Source organism: Castanea sativa, chromosome 10 (genome assembly GCF_040712315.1).
Source record: "Castanea sativa cultivar Marrone di Chiusa Pesio chromosome 10, ASM4071231v1".
Taxonomy (NCBI): domain Eukaryota; kingdom Viridiplantae; phylum Streptophyta; class Magnoliopsida; order Fagales; family Fagaceae; genus Castanea; species Castanea sativa.
Window position 1 is genome coordinate 29,312,521 of NC_134022.1, and position 7,880 is coordinate 29,320,400.

The 7,880-nt window shown below is 29.6% G+C and overlaps 1 long non-coding RNA gene across 1 annotated transcript; it reads left to right on the forward strand.

Annotated features, from left to right (window-relative positions):
• Positions 1 to 192: 192 nt before the first annotated feature.
• Positions 193 to 6,028, forward strand: LOC142614110 (uncharacterized). Its single transcript, XR_012840361.1, has 6 exons — positions 193 to 233; positions 521 to 586; positions 724 to 859; positions 1,263 to 1,327; positions 2,925 to 3,002; positions 5,750 to 6,028. It is a non-coding gene; the product is annotated as an uncharacterized LOC142614110 (long non-coding RNA).
• Positions 6,029 to 7,880: the final 1,852 nt, after the last annotated feature.

The following is a 7,880-nucleotide window of genomic DNA, read 5'->3' on the forward strand; positions in this document are numbered from 1 at the left end:
TTCAAAAATTTCTCTCTCTTACTTTTTCTTTTTCTCTCTCCTACTTTTGTTAGAATTTCGGAAACATTGCTGCCGAAATTCACTCTCTCTCCTCATTCTCCTAAATAACTTGCAACAGTGCCTATAACAACAAAAAACTCTATTTTTTGCAATATTTAGCCAAAAGACTCCAGTAATGACCCTTTTTCCCCTACAGAGCCTGCCGCTACCGTCAGCCAGCAAACCCACTGTCGGTAAAGATGACTTCTTTCGCTTTCCCCTTCAATTGTAGTGATCTGTTTTTTTTAATCTCTTCTTTTCTGTTTTTTTATTGTTGTGTTCGATTATGGAGACACAACTTCAAAGCATAAAAGCCCTAGAACCAGCCGTAAACCAAATACAATTTGTTTTTTTATTTTCATTTTACTTTCCAATTTGTTTTATGTTTTCTATATTCCAGATATTTCTTTCTTTTCTTTTTTTTTTTGGTTTTCAAGAAATAGAGGTATACAATATATATATTTTTTTGTTTTTGTTTTAGGTTCAAGGCCACCGTCAACTTTAATGGTGAGGAGTTGTTAGATGCCGAGCCGTTGATATCTACAAGGTTTGTATATCAAGTTGAGGCATACTTCAATTTAATCTTCTACGTATATTTAAAAATTTCGGGGTTAATTTTTCTATGTTTTTCCGTTTGGGTATTGAGTTTGAGTTTATGGTCTGCAATTTTTTTTCCATTTTTAGTTGTTGCCGTTGGCTGTAGAGAAAAGCTCAGAAATTAGCCCACTTTGTGATTATTTTTATTATGGCAGAGATGGAGAGAAAAATATGAGGGACTCTACCACTGTCCGAGACCAGTCTTTCTCAGACACTATTACCAGTAAGTTTACTAATTTTGTTTTATAAGTTTTCCTGTTAAATATGATTTAGGGTTTTGTTTGGGAGTGTTTTCTCTTTTAGATTGATGGGTTTGGAGCCCGTAGTAGGTTTTGTTAATTTCAATCAAAACTCTGTCTTAATGTGAAGATAGCTTTAAATTTATGGTTCAGTTTAGTTTTTCCTGTTGTATAGTTTCTTTCTTTTTTTCCTTCCTTCATGCTATATACTTTATAGTTTCTTCTCCTGCTTTTGTGCTGTTCCTTCTCTGCAACAACAAAGGTTCCATTCTTACATTGTTTATGCCTTATTACTTCTATATTATTCACTGTTGTTAAGATTCCATCTTCCTAATTAATTTCTAATTTCTTATTTCCATTCTTTTTCATCTTTTTCTCCAATTGCAGTATACCGTGTTTTTGTACCAGACATTGGGTCTTATGCCAAAAAATTAATTGAATCAAGGTTAAAGGTACCCTGATTTCCCATTTTTATTTTTCCAATTTCTGGGGATCTGTTTTGTCAATAATTTTTTTTGGGTTAGAATATTTTCCCCTGTTTGGTATACTTTTGTAAGATTTTTCTTTTTCTTTTCGTTTGCCCCTTAAATTTGAAATCATTTAGTTCTAACATTAAAAAAAAATGCTTTAAAATTATGCATCAAGTTCATTTCTTCATACCCTTTTCTTATTTAGTTAATTTTCTATTTTATTTCAGATTGTGAGATTTTAAAGTTTTCTTTATTTAGGTTATGGTTTTGTCATTGTTAGAAGATATGTTTTAGTTTCTTTATGCCATCTTTTTCATTCAATTTTAAGCTGTCATAGGATATTCCAAGCATCGTAAGACTCTTATATCAACATGAGTTGCAAGTGCTGTAATATATGTGATTCCAATTTTGAATCCAACTATAATTCTTTCCCAATGTTGGTTGCAAAATTTCAGTTATGGAGATAGGGTTTTTTGGGTAGATTCTTGCTTACATCTCTCTTTGTTGATGTAATTTTTTTTTTCATCTTTTCATTTCCTATGTCTTTGTCCAATTGAAGAAAATTGATGTGCATATTGCAATTCATTTGCCTCTTTGTTAGATTTCTGCTTTGTTCAATGTAGCCTTATTATGGGAATATAAGATTGATTGAAAATTGAGACTGCCATGAGTATTCATTTTGATAGGTGCATTAAAAAGATTCTAATTTTAAGTAATGAGTATGATTGTTGTATTATATACAAAAAAATACATAAAGGTCATGAACAAGGAAAATATTTGGAGTTGAGAAATTCAAAATGCAAACCTTTGCAGGATATTGCCAACTTTTAGATAACTAAATATCAGGAAAGATATTAATTTGTTGTGGTTGGGCTCTCACTTCTTTCCTTTTTAAAAGTCCATGTTGTTCAGGTATTAGGAAAGTTGTTAATTTGTTTAATAAATAAAAAAGAATAGCATAATATGAACGTATATACTCCATTCTAATTTGATCATGGATTGATCAAATCAGTTGGTGTTTGTTTGCAATGCATCTATGATTTTGTACATTTTATAGACCCAAAAAAGGAGGAGACTAAACTTGCATTTAGAATTCATCTCTATCTAAACTGTACTATGATTATTACACAATCATTAATTTAACTCTCCTTTTTTTTTTTTTTTTTGTGTAGGTGATTTTGTAGATTTCCATGCACCAATGTATATCTTACATGCCCACATTGCTTATCACGAACCAAGAACCTGTGCTACAAATAATAAAATAATGTTATGAACAATGTTAATGTTGTGGGTCTTTAAACATACAAGTTCAATAGCAATTTGGCAAACATACATAGATTATGAAACAATATTCTACTTCTAACAGAGAGTAATTGGCTTAAATTATTATTAATCATTCTAGAAAGGGAGTTATTAGTTAAAGAATTTAAGTTAGCACTGAACTTTGAATGAGTTGAAACATGATGCAATAATGAGCTTTTGGTAGGAAATTTGCTTTGACGTCTATTATACTGAATATATTTTGTTAACAATTTCACTGAATATTTTGTAAATTTTTTTTTTGGTTGGGAATGCTTAGGTGTTTCAAGTTAGAGTGAGTTCAAGGATGTGCAAATGCAGGAGCCAGTGTGGTAAAGACAACATGAACATATGCTAGGTACACGAAACTTTTCCTTCTAATTTCAATTGGATATTTTTTTTGTGCTCCCTATTTTATTTTTCTTTTTGATAAAATTATTTTTAGGTTTAGAATATGTCTTCCAGGAATCAATTTCATGAAATTATTAGTAGGTTATTCTACTAGAGTTCAAATTACCACTAATAGGTCTAATTGTTTTTAATATACGTTTAGGCTTTTAATTCTGACCTTCACAGTGTGTTCCACTCATGATTTGCATGTTCTAAATTGTAGAGAATGACGAGCTACTGTTGCTTTATGGCTGCATCAATCAAGTGTTGCTACTGTATTTAGTGTTGAAATACTCATTGTCAAACTGTAATAATCAATCAGTAGTTGTTAGCAAATATTAATGTAGTTAGTACTGTACTAGGACTATGTTTGTAAAGCCTTAGGTTGTCTTAGATCATTCACAAGTCACATTCTGTTGTAAATGCCTTAGGTGTTTGTTTGGTCTTTCTTTTTTGCTGAATGGATGTTTGGTCAATGAATTATATTTCTTTCTCTTGTATCTTATAGTTTGTGGTACATGTTATGGGATAGAGGTAGAGAGATATATAGGAAATACAATAATGTAACTGTTAGAACTTAGAAATACACATTAACAGGAACAAAGGAGCTTCAACATGGGAAACAAAACACATTTAATCCTACGTAACACAAAACTAAATGAAATTATATTGAGTTCTAGCCTTAGACAGAGTTGACAATATATGAAAATTGGGGAGAAAAAGAGAAGATTTTGTGTGTGATTATAATAATCTTCTAATTCATATTTAGTCGCTAACTCGTGTATATATATAAAACTGAAGGTTTTGACTTTTTGTTGACCTCTCTAGAGCTTGCCACATTATTATTATTATTTAAAAAAAAAAAAAAAAAACTAAACTAAACTAAAACTCAGCCCAATCAAACTCTCTCTCCCCAAAAGCAAAACCCGATAAACTCTCTTTTCTTTTTCAAACACAAACTCAGCCAGATCAAACTCAGTCTTTCTCCTTCAAACGCAGACTCAGCTCCCATCTCCTTCCTCCAACTCTCTCATTGAAATGCAACTCCCTCTCATTTTCGTTGTTTCCCTCAACCCTTCACTGTCACTCGCCTTTGCTCCCCCATGAAAAACACAAATACGGACACAAGTCTCCTTTCAAGATCAGTTTTCTTTGTATAGTTAATTGTTTTTTATTATGAAAGTATCTGTATGTGATCAACCAGAAAGTAATGTGGGTTTGAAGGTTTTGTCTTGGTTCATTGGTATTGCTGTCTTTGTGTTTGTTTAAATTTCTTAGTGAATGTGTAGAACATGTTGAACATATAACGTGGGGAAAATATCGATGCTGCCTTCGAAGATTTTACTTTGAATTTGTTGGCAAAAATTATTGATTTTCTTTACGCTAGAAAGTGTTGCTTCCCTAAAGAGATATTGATTATATGTCTTCCAATAAATTTGTTGTTTGCCTATAGCGATATTGATTATATAGCTTTATTTAGATACATTGATTATATGTCATTGAGAAACCATAGATCTAGGCAGAATATATATATACCAATTTTGTTTTATAGCTTTTAGTTTTGATTCTTTCCACTCTTTTAAATTTGGAAATATGATTTAAGTTTTGGTATTGTGGTCACTGATCAGATTGGTTTTGAATCTTTTGATTTAAGAATTTGAATTAGTTTGGTCCACACAAAAGTGGCTATTATGTGTTTGACTAAATGCTTGAGTTAAAATCTGGTCAGGAAACATACTTTCGAACACATATCTGTTTGGTTGCAACACTTGGATGTTCTATGATATCCATTTTTAATGTCTTTGTTTTAGACTAGGTTGAGAAGTCTGAAAACAGTTTATAACCCAACAGGCTGGTAATTATTTGTAGCTTCATTGATGGTATGTACTTAAAATGATTTCAAGCAGCTTCATTGATGGCATGTACTTAAATGATTTCAAGCAATTGCTTCAAATTTTTTTTTTCTTGCTCATAGAAATAGCTATTAATACATTATTGCATTGTCTCTATTTAAATGAACCTTACTGTATTTAAAATTTTTTCCATTGAGAGTGGCTTGGATGAGCCTAATAGCACCGCTTCGAATAATTGTGTATTACTTTCAACCCAACATTTGGTGTTTTTGAAATTGATTGTATGTCTTACTTAAGATGTATACAAAGAGTTTATGAAATTTTGTTTTAATTGTTTATAGAGATAGTTGAAAACGGAAATATATAGGCATTTTGTTTGATTTCTTTCAAATAGACACTCTTTCAAACTACTATTATTTGCATGTACTTAAGATGTATCTAAAGGAAATTAGATGCATCTGACACAAATATATGTTGCTGCAAATGATCTCCTCAACAGTTTTCAAGAAGCGAGCATAATCAAAATTGGGGGCCATCAAGAGTAGATAAGCAGAGATACTTAGACTATTTGTTAGCTGTTTCATTTCGAAGTTTTGAATATTGTGTTTATGAGTTGCTTCTTATAAGAGATAGTGGCATAGTGCCCCATGTGTTTATGTGGCATAGGCAGCAAATGCATGGTCTTGCTAATGCTGTCATGAGATTGTTTACACATTTAAATATTCATTTTATCAATAAATTTTATCGTTTATCCTAAAAAAAAAGTGCATTTTAGGAGTAGAACAAATCAGCAAAGTAGGAATAGCAAATTTGTTAGTTTGAAGATTTTAAAGTGCTGTAACTGTTCTTTTTCCATTTGCAGGGTCCTCAAAATTGTTGACAGCTTGCAATATAGCGCTATACGTGCATAATTGTTTTGCTATTGACTTCTTCATGGACTTAAAGTTTTATAAGTCATTGAAAAACCTTTGTACATGGTTAGATCATCAACTTTCCCAATTCAAAGAGACATAAACATGTCAAAATGCTCAATAGGTTTAGTATCAGAGCCTTAGCTTCAGGTACATAGATATTATGTTACATTTCATCGACTTGTGAACTGGGTTTGTTTTAATGTCTTATTGGTAATTTGACAATTATGTTTTGGGCCATTGTTTATCTTATATAGTGGTTTTTTTTTTTTTTAATCTTCCTTTGTCATGAACAAATGAACTTCTTTACTTATCAAAAAAAAAAAAAAAAAAAAAAAAGGAACAAATGAGTTTCTTTGCTCTAGGATAAATTGGCGTTAAAAAAAAAAAAAATTAGTGGACTTGGCAACATTTTTGTTTTTTGTTTTTTTTTAAATTTATAATTAATTTTGCAATATCTTTTCTCAATTTCTGTTCTTGCATTAGTTGCTTGTGTGTAGTCTCAATTGACTTCTATAAAGTTGTTTTTGAGTGATCCAGTTATTACTACAAACAAGTGTGCAAGACAACATGCTTTATATGATTTATATTGGTGGTAGACTATAAATTGATTTGCAATTGAGTATTATGTGAATTCATATTATGCCCAAATTTGTGTATGAGCTATTGGAATGTTGGCAATAATTTTTTCATCGACATAAAGAAACCAAGGTGTGATCTTTATGTGTTATGTAAAACACCCTACATCAAAGAACATATTTTGTGGGCAATGTATGATTATTTGTAATTGTTATTTAACCAACTATCTTGTGCATTGCACGAGTTAACAACTAGTATATATATCTATAGCCAAAATTGATAGAAAAATTAATTAAATTTTAAATTAGAGTATAATTTTGCGCCACGTGTCTCATCTAATTTTTAAATTTGTGTGTCAAGTGAATTATTAGGTGTAAAAATTAAAGAGTCTAAATTCAATTAGATTCTAAATTGAATTTTAATTGGAGTTCAATTTTGCGCCATGTATCCCATCTAATATTTTAATTTTTGTAGCAAATGAATTATTTCATATACAAAAACCGAATAGTCTAGATCCAATTAGAGTCTAAATCATATATATATATATATATATATATATATATAATTGTGATTGTTTTTAAATATACATGTGCATACGTATAGGGTTACATACTACTTTTATTAAATGAATGTATCAATTTTTAAACACAAAATAGAAAAATAATTAGGAAATTGATTTATTACCTTGTTGACATGACACTAATTATATTCATTACCATGTTAGTTTATTATAATATAATTGGTAATAACTTTAACTTCTTAAAAAAATGATAATGTAAAAAATTGACATTTGGATTTTCATTTTAAAATTAGGTAAATAGTATGTTTTTTAGATGATGTTCATGAGTACTTTAACTAAAAAGTCAAGACTTAAATCCCATTTGGTTGCCGAGAAAGCAAAGGAAAAGAAAAGAAAAGAAATTTTCAATTTCTGCTAAGAAAATGACATCTCATTTACTTATGGAGATGCAATTAATAAATTTTCAAATATTTTATTTTATTTTCTAATTAAGGACACGTGATAATTCAAAGGATAGCTTAGAAGGCATAAAAATATTATTTTGATATTAATGTTAGATGCATTAATTCTTTTCATGTACCGCTTAATAATAAGAATTATTTTGACACAATACCAAAAGTCTAGAAACAAAATTGACATGTTTAAGATGTTAAAAACCATTTTGATACATAGTACAAGTGTTAAAGACTAAAATGGTAATTAAACATGTTTTTTTACATATTTTTATTAATGATTACATTCTATAAGGATGTGGTTTAAAACCCAAATTTGGAGTTTATTAAGATGTTATTAATTATGGTATGATGTATTGAGTTTTAAGTAAAAAATTGATGTAACATTTTTTTTTGGATGGTGTAAAACATGAATTTTACACTCCATTCTTACCAAATTAGACTCTTTTTATTAATATTCTCAAAAAACTTTTATTTTATTAGCTGAATTTGGAAACTAATATCGTGTTTGGTTGTAAGGGAGATGAAAAA